A 15,451-nucleotide genomic window follows, 5' to 3' on the forward strand; every position below is an offset into this window, starting at 1 on the left:
GAGTTTCAAAGGGATAAGGGGGAGTGGGGACAGCAGAGAGCCCTGGGAGCCTGTAAAGACTTTAGCTTTGACTCTGAGGGACAAGGGGCTGTGGCAGGATTCTCAGCAGAGGGACGGCCCCTTCTGCTCAGGATTTACAAGGGCCACTGTGATTACTGGGCTAAGGGTAGTGTGCAGGTGGAAAAGGCAGGGGAACAGGAAGACAGAAAGGAGGCCAACACAATGCTCCAGGGAGATCCAGGCTGGAGGTGCTAGCAGCCTGGGCTAGGTGGCTGTGGATTTGCAGGTGGAAGAAGTGGACCCGCCTGGGCCAGGCTGCAGCATTGGGTGTACAGAACCAGGCAGTGGATGTGTGGGGGGGATAGATGCCAGTGGAGGTGCCTGCTAGGAGGTTAGGCCAGAGACCTGAGTTCTGGACTTGGAAACAGTCAGACAGTAGGTGAATGTCTGGGAGCTGTGGGGTGGGCCTGAAGTAGTACAAGGAGGAAGAAGAGGGCCAGGGACCAAGCCCCAGGAAACCTTCATATTTAAGGATTGGCAATGTGACCCCGTGGGGCGAGCTACAGAGGCAGGAACCAACCAGGAGCTGAGTGACGGAACAAGGCCATTCTCACTCTGAGACCTTCTGTGGCTCACATCTTCCTCTCTTTTCCCTAGTCCAGAAGCTCCATGAGGACAGGGGTGGGTCCATCAAGTCCTCTGTTAGGTCCCCATAACTGAGCGCAGGACCTGGCTCAGAAGGGTTGTAGCAGACCTTGTCAGATGAATACACACCAATGTGGCTGATCGAGGTAACAAGACAATGACCGCCCATCAAGGTCTGTGGCCGGTGAGGAAGTAGCACGTGCATTCTGTAGGCTGCAAGTCTCAGCCCCTGCACACCGGGAGGCTCAGTGGCCCGTCACGCACGTTGGTGGGAAGGAAGGACAGCTAGTCCAGCGTCTGTCAGGTCGTGCCAGTGTCCTCCCATCTCATGCAGACACGGGCTCAGCCAGGCCACCACCAGAGCCTCCTCTGCGGGAGCCACATCTGCTCTGCCTGTGCTCTTTCCCCGTTTTATGCAAACTGTTTTTATTTTGCCATCCAAAAGACACAATTGGGACTTCTGTGTCAACGCAGATACGCGCCCTCCCCTCAGATCCTGGTTCAATGTTGAACTCATAAGCCAGGCTAAGTTAAAAAAAGCAAAATGTGTCTGACTTGATAGCTGGCTCTGAGTGCAATGGAAAAAGCCAAAAATAAACACTGTAAGTTGATGACATCCGTACCATCCATGGGCACAGGGCCCAGGCTGGGGCCAAAGCGAGGGAACAGTGTACAGCCCATCGGGGCTTCCTAAGGCAGTCTCGGGCCCCAGCTGACCATGAGGGTGTAGTGCTCTGCTACGGCCACCAGCCTCCCTCAGGCACCAGGGACCTTCACACACAGGTACTGTGATGCCAGGCACTCAGGCCTCCTGCCTTTGTCTGCTTGCCAGAGAACCACTGCCTGGGGCAGCCTGAATCCTCAGATTTTGATTTTCCTCCCTGGTATTTTTCTTGCCATCTGAGAGGTGCCAGTGCCCCTGTGGGGTGAGTTTTGAAAATGGCTTTGTCTGGACAACAGAAAGTCACAGCAATGCTGATGGCGTACGGTTACCTTGGTGACTAGAGAAGAGTTTGCTCTCTCCTAATTCCACAGATGAGGAAAGGGTACTGGGGAGTCTTACCTTTTCCCTGCACGGCTGTTGCTGGCCTCGCCTCCTTGGGCACTCTTCCCCACAGTCTGGGTGTCCTGTGACCGCCTTTGGTTACCATTTTGATGAATATTTTCTTGGAATCAGACTTTGAATTGACATGACACCCTCTTCTTTGTCTTTTTACTCAACTTTATTCTAAACAACACAATTTGTGTTGGTTGTGGATCTTTTTCTTAAAACACAGTATTATAAATACAAGATAATTGAAAATGTGAAAACATTTCTTGCACACCCCATGGGAAGCCGCCCCTGTATCTGTGTGATCCTTGTCTGGGGGTCACTGCCCACGCACCTCCATCCCCCACCCTTGGAGCCCTCTGTGCCCTCCCAGCCCCTGCAGGTTGAGTGGAAGGCAGTGCTCAGGCTTTGAGGATGGGTTATCGATCACATCCACCTCCTCAGGGAAGTAGCCCATGGTGCCTTGTCAGACTTTTACTTGGAACATGAATTGCTTGAAAGGTTTTAGACATCGTGTTGACATAAAATGCACACACGGAAAGGGCACAAACTACAGCCTGGCCCCATAACCCCACGCCCAGTCTCATTCCTCTCCATGCATGTTACACACGTGAGTTCCACGTTTTGCTCACTGCTGCCTCCTCAAGGCCAGAACAGTGCCCAGCGTGCTGCAGGTTTTCAATACACGCTGGTTGAATAAATGTGTGAGTGAGTGGAGACTCAGTGGGGTCTCTGCCTCCAGCCTTGTTCCTTTCTAATCTCCAGTCCACTCTGGAGCCAAAGTAACCCTTTAGCATGCAATGTGATTGTATCATCTCCCTGGTGAAGATGCCCAAGTGAATTCACAACAGCAAAGACGTGGCATTAACCTAAATGCCCACCAGTAGATTGGATAAAGAAAATGTGGTACATGTAATACGATGGAATACTACACAGCCAGAAAAAAGAATGAGATCATGTCCTTTGCAGCAACATGGATGGAGCTGGAGGCCAGTATCCTAAGCAAACGAACACAGGAACAGAAAACCAAACACTACGTGTTCTCACTTTTGAGTGGGAGATAAACATTGAGTACACATGGACACAGAGAGGGGACAACAGACACCACGGCCTCCTGGAGGGTGGAGGGAGGAAGGAGGGTGAGGATCAAAAACCTGGGGCGGGGTGTGGTGGCTCACACCTGTCTATCCCCGCACTCTGGGAGGGCGATGGGGGTGGATCACCTGAGTCAGGAGTTGGAACCAGCCTGGCCAACATGGCGAAACCCCCTCTCTATTAAAAATACAAAAAATTAGTTGGGCGTGGTGGGGCACCTTTAATCCCAGCTACTTGGGAGGTTGAGGCAGAATTGCTTGAACCCGGGAAGGGGAGTTTGCAGTGAGCCGAGATCATGCCACTGCACTCCAGACTGGGCTACAGAGTGAGACTGTCTCAAAAAACAAAAGAAAACTACCTATCTGGTACTATGCTTATCACCTGGGTGACTAAATAAAATAATCTGCACAACCAACCCCCCATGACACACAACTCATCTATATAACAAACCTGTACCTGTACCCCTGGACCTAAAAGTTAAGAAAGAAAAGCAAAAAGGCAACCTCAGGCAAATGTAAATGAAATTTCAATATCATTCTATAAGCCTGACAAAGACACTAGGCATCTGTGTAAAACTAACTGCCCATTGACTATTAAAGAATTGCTGAACTGGTTTAAAATATATATGCCTGAGTGACTCTCCTTGGTCACCGTGATGAAGAGCAACCCCATAGGGTGTGACCCAGGGCTCCAGCTCCCTTCCCTGTAGGCTGCACCTGCACGCTCCGCTCCATCTGCTCTGGGCACTCCTGCCTGGTCCTGGACATGCAGAGCCCTCCCCCCAGCACCTGCATGTGCTGTTCCCTCTGTCTGCAATGCTCTTCCTCTGCTGGTCACCTGGCCAGCTCCATCAGAGCTCAGTTTACCTCTCCTGTCCGAGGGAAGCCTTTGCTGAGCCCCATCTATCCTGCCATCTGCCTCTTGCCCAGAACACTGTGCAGCTGCTCCCTTGTACCAGCCAGGACCAGCAAGGTTGGGCTGCAGTCACAAATAAACCCTGAAACCTTAGGAACTTCATCTGCTTCTCGCTCACACAGCATGTTCCAGAAAGCCCAGGTCCCCGTTCCACACCATTGTTAGGGACTCAGGCTGAAGGAGGCACCACCACTCCTGGGCACAGCAGGGAGCAGAGAGAGTGGAGAGAACTCATTCCTGCCTCAACTGCCCAGGACCCAAAGTGGCCCGTGTCGCTGTTGCTCACAGTCTGTTGTCCAGAACTAATTACCCGGTCCCAGCTGCCTGCAAGAGAGGCAGGGAAGCACGAACTCCTTGTGTATCCTCAAGAAAGTGGATATAAAGTGGAACGGTCTCAGCTGTACCCCACCATGGACTGTCCCATGTGACATTGTAGTTGCCTATTTACTTCTCTGCCCACCCCACACCCTAGACTGAAGTTCCTTCGGTTCACAAATTTCAGGCTTCTCCTCCATTTGACTCTTGGCAGCTAGCACAGTGCCCTCCTTGAAGGCCTGTGAAGTTTCAGGAAGAGTCGATCACACGACCTGCCCGGCCATAGAGCACCTCCACGCCTCCACGGAGCCGACTCCCCTGGTGCGGCACGGCTGTGATGGATCATTTCTTCATCCATCTCCTCCCTCTGCCAAGTCATCAGAAAATGCTGAGCACCTATGGAAAACCCTGAACACACTCCGCCTGTTCTGTCTGGTTTTCATTTTATGTTGTGCTGTTTTTTTGGTACGATAAACAAGGTGAAAGCAAGGAAGTCAACAATGTGGGGTTTGAGGAGGTTTCAACAAATGAATGCTACCTCGCTGTGTTCTGTTTTGAGCACGTGCATCCCTGGTTTACACTGAGAGCTGGAAAATGACGCTTGGATGGCAGCCAGGTTTCCAGGGGGAATAAACACCTCCAAAGGGACAAATGTTTTTCACAGACTGTGGGTGAAATGGAGACTCAAATATTTAAAAATAAATATATAAAAAAGAAGAAAGAAAAGGAAAGGCAAGGAGACCCTGCTGACCTTACGTTCCAAATGAGCTAAAAACAAGTTTTTATAGTAACATTTTCTGCTTCCAAAGAAACAAAACTTCGTATTTTCAGTACTCTCAGAATAAGTATTTCTGTGTGTCACTACTCCCAGAACGAGTATTTCTAAAATGTCATTTTTGAGATTGAACAAAGGGCTTCAGTCTTTAAGCCACAAGTTACTCATCTGTAAAATAGGAATACTGATAATTCCTCACTCCCTGGGTAATTATGAGAATGAAATGAATTGTTATACAAAGATATAGATCGGGGCCAGCGTGTGGTGAGTTCCATATAATTGTTAGTCATCACTGTCTTCATCATCACCATCATCATCATCACTGTCATCACCACAATCACCACCATGATCATCAGCATCATCACCATCACCACTGTCATTATCATCACCTTCATCTCCACCATGATCACCACCATCATATTTTTATTTATTACTATTTAGGTTATTTACTATTTTACTTTATTATTACTTTACGAGAAAGTATTATTAATTAATATTTCATTGTTTTATTACGCATTTATTACGACACGACACAATATTAATACTTACTTACTTGTTATATTTATTTACGCATTATTATATTATTATTACTTACGGCAGATTATTAATGACATTTACGACATTATTACTTTAGTATTTACTATTAATACTTAATGACATTATATTTTTACTTTATGAGCATTATTAATATTACGACATTACTTATTTATGCCATTATTACTTTATTTATGGATTATTACGATTACTTACTTATTACGACATATCTCTTTACGACATTATTATTACTATAGTAATTAATTTTATTATTACTTTACCGATGACATTATATTTACGACATTTATTGATTACGACATTTATTTATTATTACTTTATTATTTATTTGAAAGAGATATTTATTTCTACGAGAGGATTACTTATTTGATTTTATTATTACTTTACTTTATTATTATTTACTTTACTTTACATTACGACAATTTTACTTACATTATTTCATTACTTCATTTTGTTATTATTACTTATTTATTATTATATTTAATTTTATTATTACTTGTTACTTTACTTTATTATTACGATACTTTACTATGATTATTACTTGACGACATTAATTATTCTTTAGGATTTTTACATTACTTATCATTTTACGAGACATTACATTTTACTTTACATTACTCTTTATTCTAATTTATGGATTACTTCACCATCACCATCACCACCACTGTCATCACCACCACCATCATCATTACCATCATCACCACCATGATCACCATCACCACCATCACCATCATCATCACCACCACCATCATCACCATTACCACCACCCCATCATCATCATCACCACCATTGTCATCATCATCACCACCATCATCATTACCACCATTGTCATCATCACCGTCACCACCACCATCATCATCATACCATCATTATCATCATCATCATCATCACCATATTCAGGAACCTGGGAATCTGGTGTGATTAGAAATCAGGTGTGCAACCTAGCAGAGGGAAACTGGAAACCCAAAGTTGACTACAGGCAGAGTACAGAATTTCCTCTAGGCCTTAGTTCCCCCAACTGTAGAAATGGAGACAGCAAAAGCTCGTGCTACCAGCTTAAGAGAGTTTGAGCTACGGCAATGCAGTTACTATTTCCATGGCTGCAGACAGGAAGGTGTTAGATCCATTATTGTTAATAGTAATGTTTATTTTGGAAAAGAGGGTCAAAGTAGGATTAGTTAATATGTTTATAATCTGTATTTGTTCTCAATCTATTTATGGACCCAGAAATGAAGGTGGTCTAGTTCTCTAAAATGCAAAACACTGATGATAAACAGAACCTCCAAACTGGGCAGTTTTCCATTATCCCTGGCCTTGGTTGAGTCTTTCCACCTACTTGGAATAACGCCCCTCCCCTCTTCTTCTGAGAGTTCCCACTTGCCCTCCATGCTCAACACAGTCGCTTTTCACTTATCAAATAGTCCAATAATCTAAAACATGATCACCCCATCATTGTCCCTTTACACCCAGCAGTCGGGGTGGGGGGATTAATTTTCACAAGGGATGGGTGGGCAAAGCAGAGCTGAAGTATTAAAAAGGAGCCCATACCTTTCTGCCTAGCAATTTAATTTTAAAATTTACATTTTAAAAACTTTACATTCTAAGCATTTGTCCTGGAGAACTAATCATGGATTGGCAGCAGGCACTGGCTCAAGGGATGATCACCCCAGCACTGTTTGAACAGCAGAATAATGGGAGACCACCAACATGTTCCGCTCAGGAGATGGCATGCTTGCATGCTGGAATACTAGGCAGCTATCAGAAATGTTTTTATGGGAAAAGAAAACACTTAGTAAAATGGAAAGATGCTATGATGTTTCAAGTGGAAAAAAGACAACATTCAAAATAGCGAGGGTGGCCTTACATCCTGTTGTCCCCTCTCACTCTTCACACTCCCAGTTAGGACCATGAAGTCCCTGGTCACCTTAAAGTTAGAATGCAGAGCAAAGTCCCGTCTTCATGGAAAACATTGCCTGTACTTCTTCGTAGAAAAATGACCAGAAGAACATGCTCCAGACATTGGTGGTGATTGCCGCCGGGAGCGGTGTGAGGAGCAGAGCTCCCAGATGGCCCATTTGGCACCAAATAGCACCGCTTCCTGCCCGGTTTTTCCTGATGTAATTAATCAGTTAATCACAGTGTCTTCTCTCACTTCTGAAGTGTCCCAATTTGGCTAATAAATTACGTGGTCACCATAGTTCTGAGAGATTCTTACGGTGTTTTTGCCCATCTCTGTTTTCTAAGCGTTTGTCATCAAGAGAATAAAACCAGAAAAGTGCGGAATGCCTCAACCAAAGCACCACCTTCCTCAGAAAGCGTTCCCCGATCCTCCTGCATGAGACACTCAGGGCTGAGTCCCCAGTGTCACTTCTTGTCTGGCACATGGCAGGTGATGGTATTCAAAGAAACTAGGGCCAGGTGTGGTGGCTCATGCCTGTAAACCCAGCAATTTGGGAGGCCTAGGCGAGTGGGTCACTTGAGCCCAGGAGTTTGAGATCAGTCTGGGCAACATAGCAGACTGCCTGTCTGTCTCCACTAAAAATACAAAAAATTAGCTGGCTGTGGTGGCATGCTCAGGTAGTCCCAGCTACTCGAGAGGCTGAGCTGGGAGAATCACCTGAGCCTGGGAGTTTGAGGCTACAGTGAGGTGAGATGGTGCCACTGCACTCCAGCCTGGGCAACTGGAGTGAGACCCTATATCGAAAAAAAAAGAAAAAAGGAAAGCCCAAAGCCCACCCCTAGCCACGTGGATGACGCTGTCCTGCTAGCAATGGGAAGAAATTAAAACACTCCTCATGCAGACACAGAAAACATGCCTCCTCCAAGGGTTCCGTTCCACCTGCTGGTCGGCAGGGCCGCCCACTCCCTCTGTGGGGGATATTTTCCTGGCTCCATTTAGCTGGTGTTTGCCCCCAGTGAGGGCCCTCCATGTGGGAGAGGAAGAAATTGACCCAGGAACCAAGCCTGAGACAGAAGCACCGAGTGTCCACCTTTGTACTGTGCAGAGCTGCAATGCACTCCTGTCTGTTTTTCCAGGGATTTTTTTCCACCCACCTTTGAACTACCTTGAAACAATAAAGTGTTCTCTTTTGACAGGCTGGCCTAATGGGAAGGTTGACCTGATTTCCACTCTCCTACCAAAAAGTGACAATGCAGCTGCCGGGCCAAGGAGGGACGTTGTGTGACCAGTTCAGAGGCAGGAGTTCACGCGGCTGCAGTGACCCTCTGCAAAAGGAAGCAACTGGACATTTCCTCTACACATTGTCTCTTTTGAAAAGTTCCAAGTGAGGAATATTTGTACTTGATTGTTTTTCTTTCGTTGCATGCCAGCAAAAACTTGCTCAGTTTAGGAGAAACGGAGAAAAAGCCTGGGTTATTAAATTTTAGCGGACAATCATGTTCAAGCCAAGGAAAGTGCGTGCTGACTTCCCCAGGAAGAGCTACCTCTGCCCAGCACCCATAACCACCCCAGACCAAGAGGCCTGAGCACAGTTTTGGGACATAGATTTCAGGTCAAGTTGACTGTCATGCTTACAACCCTTTAGTGCTCCCTGTTACTTGGGCAGGGGATCTCTGTCTGCTTTTACCTGGAAATCACGTGGGATACGCATGAAATGCTGTAGGCCTGGGCTGCAGACCAACCCTGAACCTTAGGTGGCGGTGTGGCTGATATTATTGGTGTTTATGTGTGTGTGGACATATTGTGGTAGTATTAACATATTGTGGTATCAATGATGTGGCCAGGTGTATGTTATGTGTGTGTGATATGTGTGGTGTGTATGCGTGTGATGTGTTCATGTGTGTTTATATGTGTGTGTGATGTGAAGTAATATGTGGCGATATGTGTAGTGTGTCAATGTGTTATTGTATGGTGTATGTGTGATATGTGTGAGTAATATTATTAATAATGGTGTATGTGTATGGTATGTGATGTGTGTGTGGTTTGTGTGTGGTGTATGTGTGTGGTATGTGATATGTGGGTGGTGTGTGTTTATGTGTGTGTGATGTGTGTATGGTATGGGTGTGATATGTGTGGTGTTTATGTGTGTGTATGTGTGTTTATATGTGTGTGTGATGGATGTGTGTGATGTGTGTGGTGTGTGTGATATGTGTGGTATGTGTCCATGCATGTTTATGTGAGTGTGGGGTTTGTGTGTATGTGATGTGTGAGCATGATATATGTTGTGTGTTTGTGTGTGTGTGTGTGTGTGTGCTTTGATTCTTTGAAAAATTCATCAAGTGACTCTAATATGTTTTTGTTATTATTTTTTTAAGGTCACCAAGTGACTCTAACATGCAGCCAGGCTCGTATCACAGCTGCTGGCCTCAGTCCATTTGCAGGTGGCTTCTTGCTGCCAGCACCAGTGATCCCATCCCATGGGTGTCTCTGGCTGAGGGAGCATGCCTAACCCACTCAGGGGCAGAAAGGTTTGCTGTGGGGTGGATGGCCCAGGAACAGCCTCCGCCAACTCGGGTTGAAGGATCAATACCCCAGCTCCCTCACCACTCATGCAGACCACCTGAGGGGTGCTCCCCACTGTCTCTAGGAAGCCTCTGATGGGTCTGAGTCCAGGTGCCCCCGGTGAAGCCTGAGTGTCAGCACTCCCCACCGTGGCTTCCTTCCCTTCTCTGTCACATGTCCTCATACTCCTACTAAGCTTCTTGGGATCCACCTAAATAATCTCCTGGCACTCAGTGCTCGTCTTGGGTCTGTGGACAGTCCCTAGAAGAAAACTCGACAGTTTCCAATGAGCCTGTAGCACTGCACAATCTGGTCACATGGTGTCCCCTCCTCAGTACCCTCCCCTTGGCCACCCAAGCTTCCTGTGTCTGCCTTGAGTGTCCAGCTTCATCTGCGCCTCCGGATGCAGTGCTCAGCCTCGAACACTGTTCCTGTCCTTCCCCTTCCCTTAACCGTCTAAATCCTACACATCCTCGGACCTCAAGTAATGCCCCTCTGTAGGACAGCCTTCCTCAGTCCCCCTGCCCATCCTTTTGGTTTCTTAGCATTAGAGCATCTGCCCAGACCTTCTTCCCTTGATGCCACCATTTCTCTCTGTCTCCACAGACACCATCTGTGTCCAGTCCAGCTCACTGCTCTCCTGTTCTAACACACTTCACCTACTCCCAGCCCAGCACCGGGGTGCTCAACCCTGGCAGCCCATGGGCATCCCTGGCAGCCCTTGAAAAAACATTGACCCCCTCAGTCCTGTCCCCCAGATTCTGCTTTCTGGGGGTGCAGCCTGGATTTCTGGATTTCTAGTGCACATCCCAGGCTGAGAAACCAGCACGAGAATCTCACCTCACTGAGCTCTAGCCACACAAGCTCCTCTCTGATCTGTGGGCATGGCCAGTAGAGCCCACGCTGGGCCTCCGCACACATTGCTGCCTCTCCCCAGAATGCTGTTCCTGTCTCTTCCATGGGGATGGTGTTCCTTCATTTTTCCCTTCAGGTTTAACTCCATCATAAATTTTTGAGAAGAGCCTTCTCTGATCACCCCAGCAGTGCTCTGTTTCATCAAGCACTGGCCACAGTCTCACGGTCTTGTCTGCTTGTTGATTTTCTGTCTTTCCCACCTGGAAGGTGAGTGCCAGGAGGGCAGGGATGGATGTCACTCACCATTGTGGCCTGATTTTCTGAATGAATGAATGAATGGATGGTAAATTCCGGCTTACAGTGCTCCTGCTCTTCAGGGCACCATGCCAGTTGCTTTGTAGGAGGCCAGGCTGGTGGTCTCCACTCTTCTGTTTTTGTGATTCCAATACTCAATTCCAAGACTCATCTAAAACCATCTTCTCTCTTCTGAACGGAATCCACACCACCAGGCTCAAACCTGCCTCCTTCAGCAAGCCTCCCCAGGACCCTCCTCGCACGTTCCCTGATGACACGTTCAGGCACACACATTTATTGTGCACCAGCTGAATGCCAGCCGCAGCGCTTAGGTGGGGATTCAGCTGTGAACAGCATCATTGCAGAGCAAGCCAGACCTGTGGTACAGAACCACAGAGGCAAGGAGCCACAGCACCGGAGATTGGCAGGGCCAGGGACCATCCCTCCCATCACCCGTCTCCTGATCTAGATGGACTTGGGCTGCTGAGTGGTACCCGAAGCATCCTAGGGCTCCTGTTCTCCCACCATTTTCTTGTGTGTGTGTTTTTTTGTTTCTGTGTTTGTTTTTTTGTTTTTGAGACAGAGTCTCGTACCCTCACCCAGGCTGGAGTGCAGTGGCGCAATCTCGGTTCTGCAACCTCTGCCTCCCGCGTTCAAGCGATTCTCCTGCCTCAGCCCCCCGAGTAGCTGGGATTACAGGGGCCTGCCACTGTATCCAGCTAATTTTTGTATTTTCAGTAGAGACGGGGTTTCACCATCTGGCCAGGTTAGTCTCGAACTCCTGACCTTGTGATCCGCCCACCTCGGCCTCCCAAAGTGCTGGGATGGCAGGCCTGAGCCACCGTGCCTGGCCATTTTCTTGTTTAAGATGAACTTTTGCTGCCTCTATCTGCCTGGTGTTTGCACCCAGTGCAAGCTGTCCATGTGGACGAGGAAGAAATTAACTGAGGAACCAAGCCTGAGACAGAAGCACCAAGTGTGCACCTTTGTACCCTGCAGGGTTGTGATAAACTCCTGACTGTTTGGCAAGGATTTCTTTCTACTCACCTGTGAACTACCTTAAAAAAATAAAGTGCTCTCTTTTGACAGGCTGGCCTAATGGGAAGGTTGTCTTCCTTCTTTTTGGAACTCCTACAGAATTCCTCCCAGGCCACAAAGCTACAATGTGGGACTTTCCTTACTTAAAACGTTACTGCCGTTTTCATAGTCAACAATTCCATCCAGCACAAAGGCAAGAGAAACTGATGAGTCATGGCCATCTTTAAAGGGAAACGAAAAAACAGGTGGAAAACAAATATTTAGGAAGGAAAGGAATAGTTCTCATTCTCATAAAAATGAGAGAGGAAAATGCCTTATTGCATATTTCTTCTTATGTTCATAATCCTTTTAACCAAGGGTGTTGACGAGGAGCATTTGTATAGAAATCTTAGATGCTCTGAAGTCAATGCTTCATCTGACCCAATACATCACACACTCTCACACTCATACACTTTTACAAACACATATTCACACACATGCACACACTCTCACATATTCGCACACACACATTCTCACACCCCCACAAAACTCACACACACACTCACCAAGCCTATGTCATCCCCCCTGTTTTTTTTTTTTTTTTTTTTCAGTCTCTAAAAAGCTGCATGTACCAAAATGAGCAAAATAAGTGAGGTATGGAATCCACCTTGTTGAAGGGCTGGGTTTTATTGGTCAGCAGGTAAATGAAAGCACATGGAGAAGTGATACATTCAGGAACACGCTGCGACTGTATTACCCCCTGCTTTATTGGTTCATCTCTAATCGGAACCAGCTGGTCATAAAGAATAGGGTTCATGGGAATCCACCCTCTGTTGAAAGCCGGGCCAGGGTGGATGCTGGAAGCTGATGAGCACAATGAAAACAGCTGTAATTGACTTGTGAGGTCAGGCTCTGGGTAAAACTAGGGGACAGAGGTGACGCTACAGCTGGTGCATAAAATACTGGGCTCCTGGTTACCCATAATTGTGTAAAGAGGAGCCGAAGAGAAAAGCTTCCAAGTCTTAGGAAGCTCCTCCCAGAAGAGTCTGCTGCTGCCGGCCTGCACCTGGCAGCTTCAGAACCACACAGCCACTCTGGGCTGCCTGTTGACATGAGTCACAGTAATTATAATGATGGCACCCATGATCCTGATGATGATGGTGACGATTCCAGTGATGATGAAGATGAAGAGGATAATGATGGTGATGAAGATGATGATGGTGATGGTGGTGATGAGCATAATGGCAGCAGTCAGAAACTCCAAACAGGCTCCGCAAAGCACCAGGAAAATTTCTATAGCAAAGCCTTGAAACCTATTTTTTTCTTCGAGGCAGGGCCTGGCTCTGTCTTCCAGGCTAGAGTGCAGAGGTGCCATCATAGCTCACGGCTGCCTTGACCTCCTTGGCTCAAGCAGTCCTCCTGCCTCAGGCTCTGGTATGGATCACCATGTCTAGCTAATTTAAAAAAATTTTTTTAGGGGAAAGGGTCTCACTATGTTGCCCAGGCTGGTCTCAAACTCCTAGGCTCAAGTGATTCTCTCGCCTCAGCCTCCTAAATGTTGGGATTACAGGCGTGAGCCACTGAGCCTGGCCAAAGCCTTGCGGTGTTAATGCTGCAGGAGTTGCAACCTTGACAACAAAATTTAACAGTTTTCATTTTTTCTTTGTGATTTATGTATTTTAAACACTTTTACCCCCCCTAAACAAGGAAACTGGCATCAGAATTCTAGAAATGGAACATATACATTCGCCATCCCCATGCCTCTTCCTGGCTCTAATCAGCGCAGCAGGTCCACCCTTTGGAAAATTGTGATGTGTCAGGAGGGTCTGCGGGATATTTTTAGTGCCTGACAACATCCTACCTCTTCCTCTTCCTATGGGGTTGTGTGATATGCACCTCACTCGATACTTAACATTTCAGTTATTTTTTAATTTATTTTTTATTTTTTGAGACGGAGTCTCGCTCTGTCATCAGGCTGGAGTGCTGGGGCGCGATCTTGGCTCACTGCAACCTCTGCCTCCTGGGTTCAAGTGGTTCTTCTGCCTCAACCTCCCAAGTAGCTGGGACTACATGTGCGCGCCACCATGCCCAGCTAATTTTTGTATTTTTAGTAGAGACAGGGTTTCACCATGTTGGCCAGGATGGTCTCAATCTGTTTATCTCACGATCTGCCCACCTCAGCCTCCCAAAGTGCTGGGATTACGGGCGTGAGCTTTTACAGATAGATTTTTGAAACAATTTTGCAAATATTTTGAGGTCTAGGGGTGGGTTAGAGTTGGGACCTCCATCTACGTTCTGGCTACGCTTCTTTTCTCCAGGCCCAGGTCAGGCAAGTCTCAAGTACACAGTCTGGAGGCAGCTTCACATTTCCTCTGAACACAGGCTGTCATCCCAGTGCTGGAAGTCAGTGAGATCAAGCTCATCTGTGATTCCTGGAGATGGTGTAGCCAAAACAATGCCAGGCTTCCCTCTTCCAACTTCATCCCTTCACTTCCACTGGCCCCACAGTGAAAGTACCAAGCTAATGCACATGGATCAAGTCCCTTCCTCCCCTGGAAAATTAGCTGCCTGAGGGCAGGGCCTTTCACTGTCTCATTCTGTGACACATCATCAGCCTGACTCAACCCATGTTGGTGTTAGCAGTGTGTAGCCTGCTCACTAAATCCATGTGGGGAAATTACTGTCTACAACCATCCAATGGCCTCACTTCTCCTTGGTGGTGATGACGATGATGGTGATGGTGGTAATGACAGTGATGACGGTGATGGCAATGATAGTGATGGTGATGATGATGGTGGTGATGATGGTTATGGTGATGGTGGTGATGATGGTGATGGTGGTGATGATGGTGATGGTGATAGGATGATGGTGATGATGGTGATGATGGTGATGGTGGTGATGGTGATGGTGGTGATGATGGTGATGGTGGTGACGGTAATGATGTTGATGGTGGTGATGATGGTGATGGTGATGATGATGGTGATGGTGATAGTGATGGTGGCGATGATGGTGATGAAGATAATGATGGTGATGGTGATGATGATGGTGGTAATGATGATGATGATGGTGATAAGTTTTTCTTTTCTATTATCATGACCATTACTAGAACTAATGAAGCAAATTAATCTGTAGTCACAAGGGTTTCTGAATATTTCCAGCAGCAAGAAGACCACTTCTTTTCTATATGTCTTCACCCTAAATTGTGGAAGATGTTATAAAGAAGCTCATTGTCTGACTCTGATCAATTTGGGTCCAGGAAGGAAATGCCCTGAGGCAGATGGAAAGAGAAGTCTGTTGTCCTGGAACAGAGACTTAGCAGAGGAGAGCAGTGAGAGAGGCCAGCACTTGGAAGCCAGGGAGCACCCCCTGCCCGGCCACTTGGGGTCGTCTCCTCCTTCCCCACACATGGCACACACACCTGCCAGCTGGCCTTTGCTTTGCCAGCCTTTATCCTGAAATGCCCTTTGTCCTTTCC

General features: G+C 47.1%; 1 long non-coding RNA gene across 1 annotated transcript in view; it reads left to right on the top strand.

Moving 5' to 3' along the window:
- LOC116271261 overlaps nucleotides 1-8,953 on the top strand; it is a 120,606-nt gene extending 111,653 nt beyond the window's left edge. The window contains exon 3 of the long non-coding RNA XR_004179706.1: nucleotides 8,445-8,953. This is a non-coding gene — a long non-coding RNA (uncharacterized LOC116271261). The remainder of the gene's footprint in view (nucleotides 1-8,444) is intronic.
- Nucleotides 8,954-15,451: the final 6,498 nt, after the last annotated feature.

This window comes from Papio anubis, chromosome 18 (assembly GCF_008728515.1).
Source record: "Papio anubis isolate 15944 chromosome 18, Panubis1.0, whole genome shotgun sequence".
NCBI classification, from domain to species: Eukaryota; Metazoa; Chordata; class Mammalia; order Primates; family Cercopithecidae; genus Papio; species Papio anubis.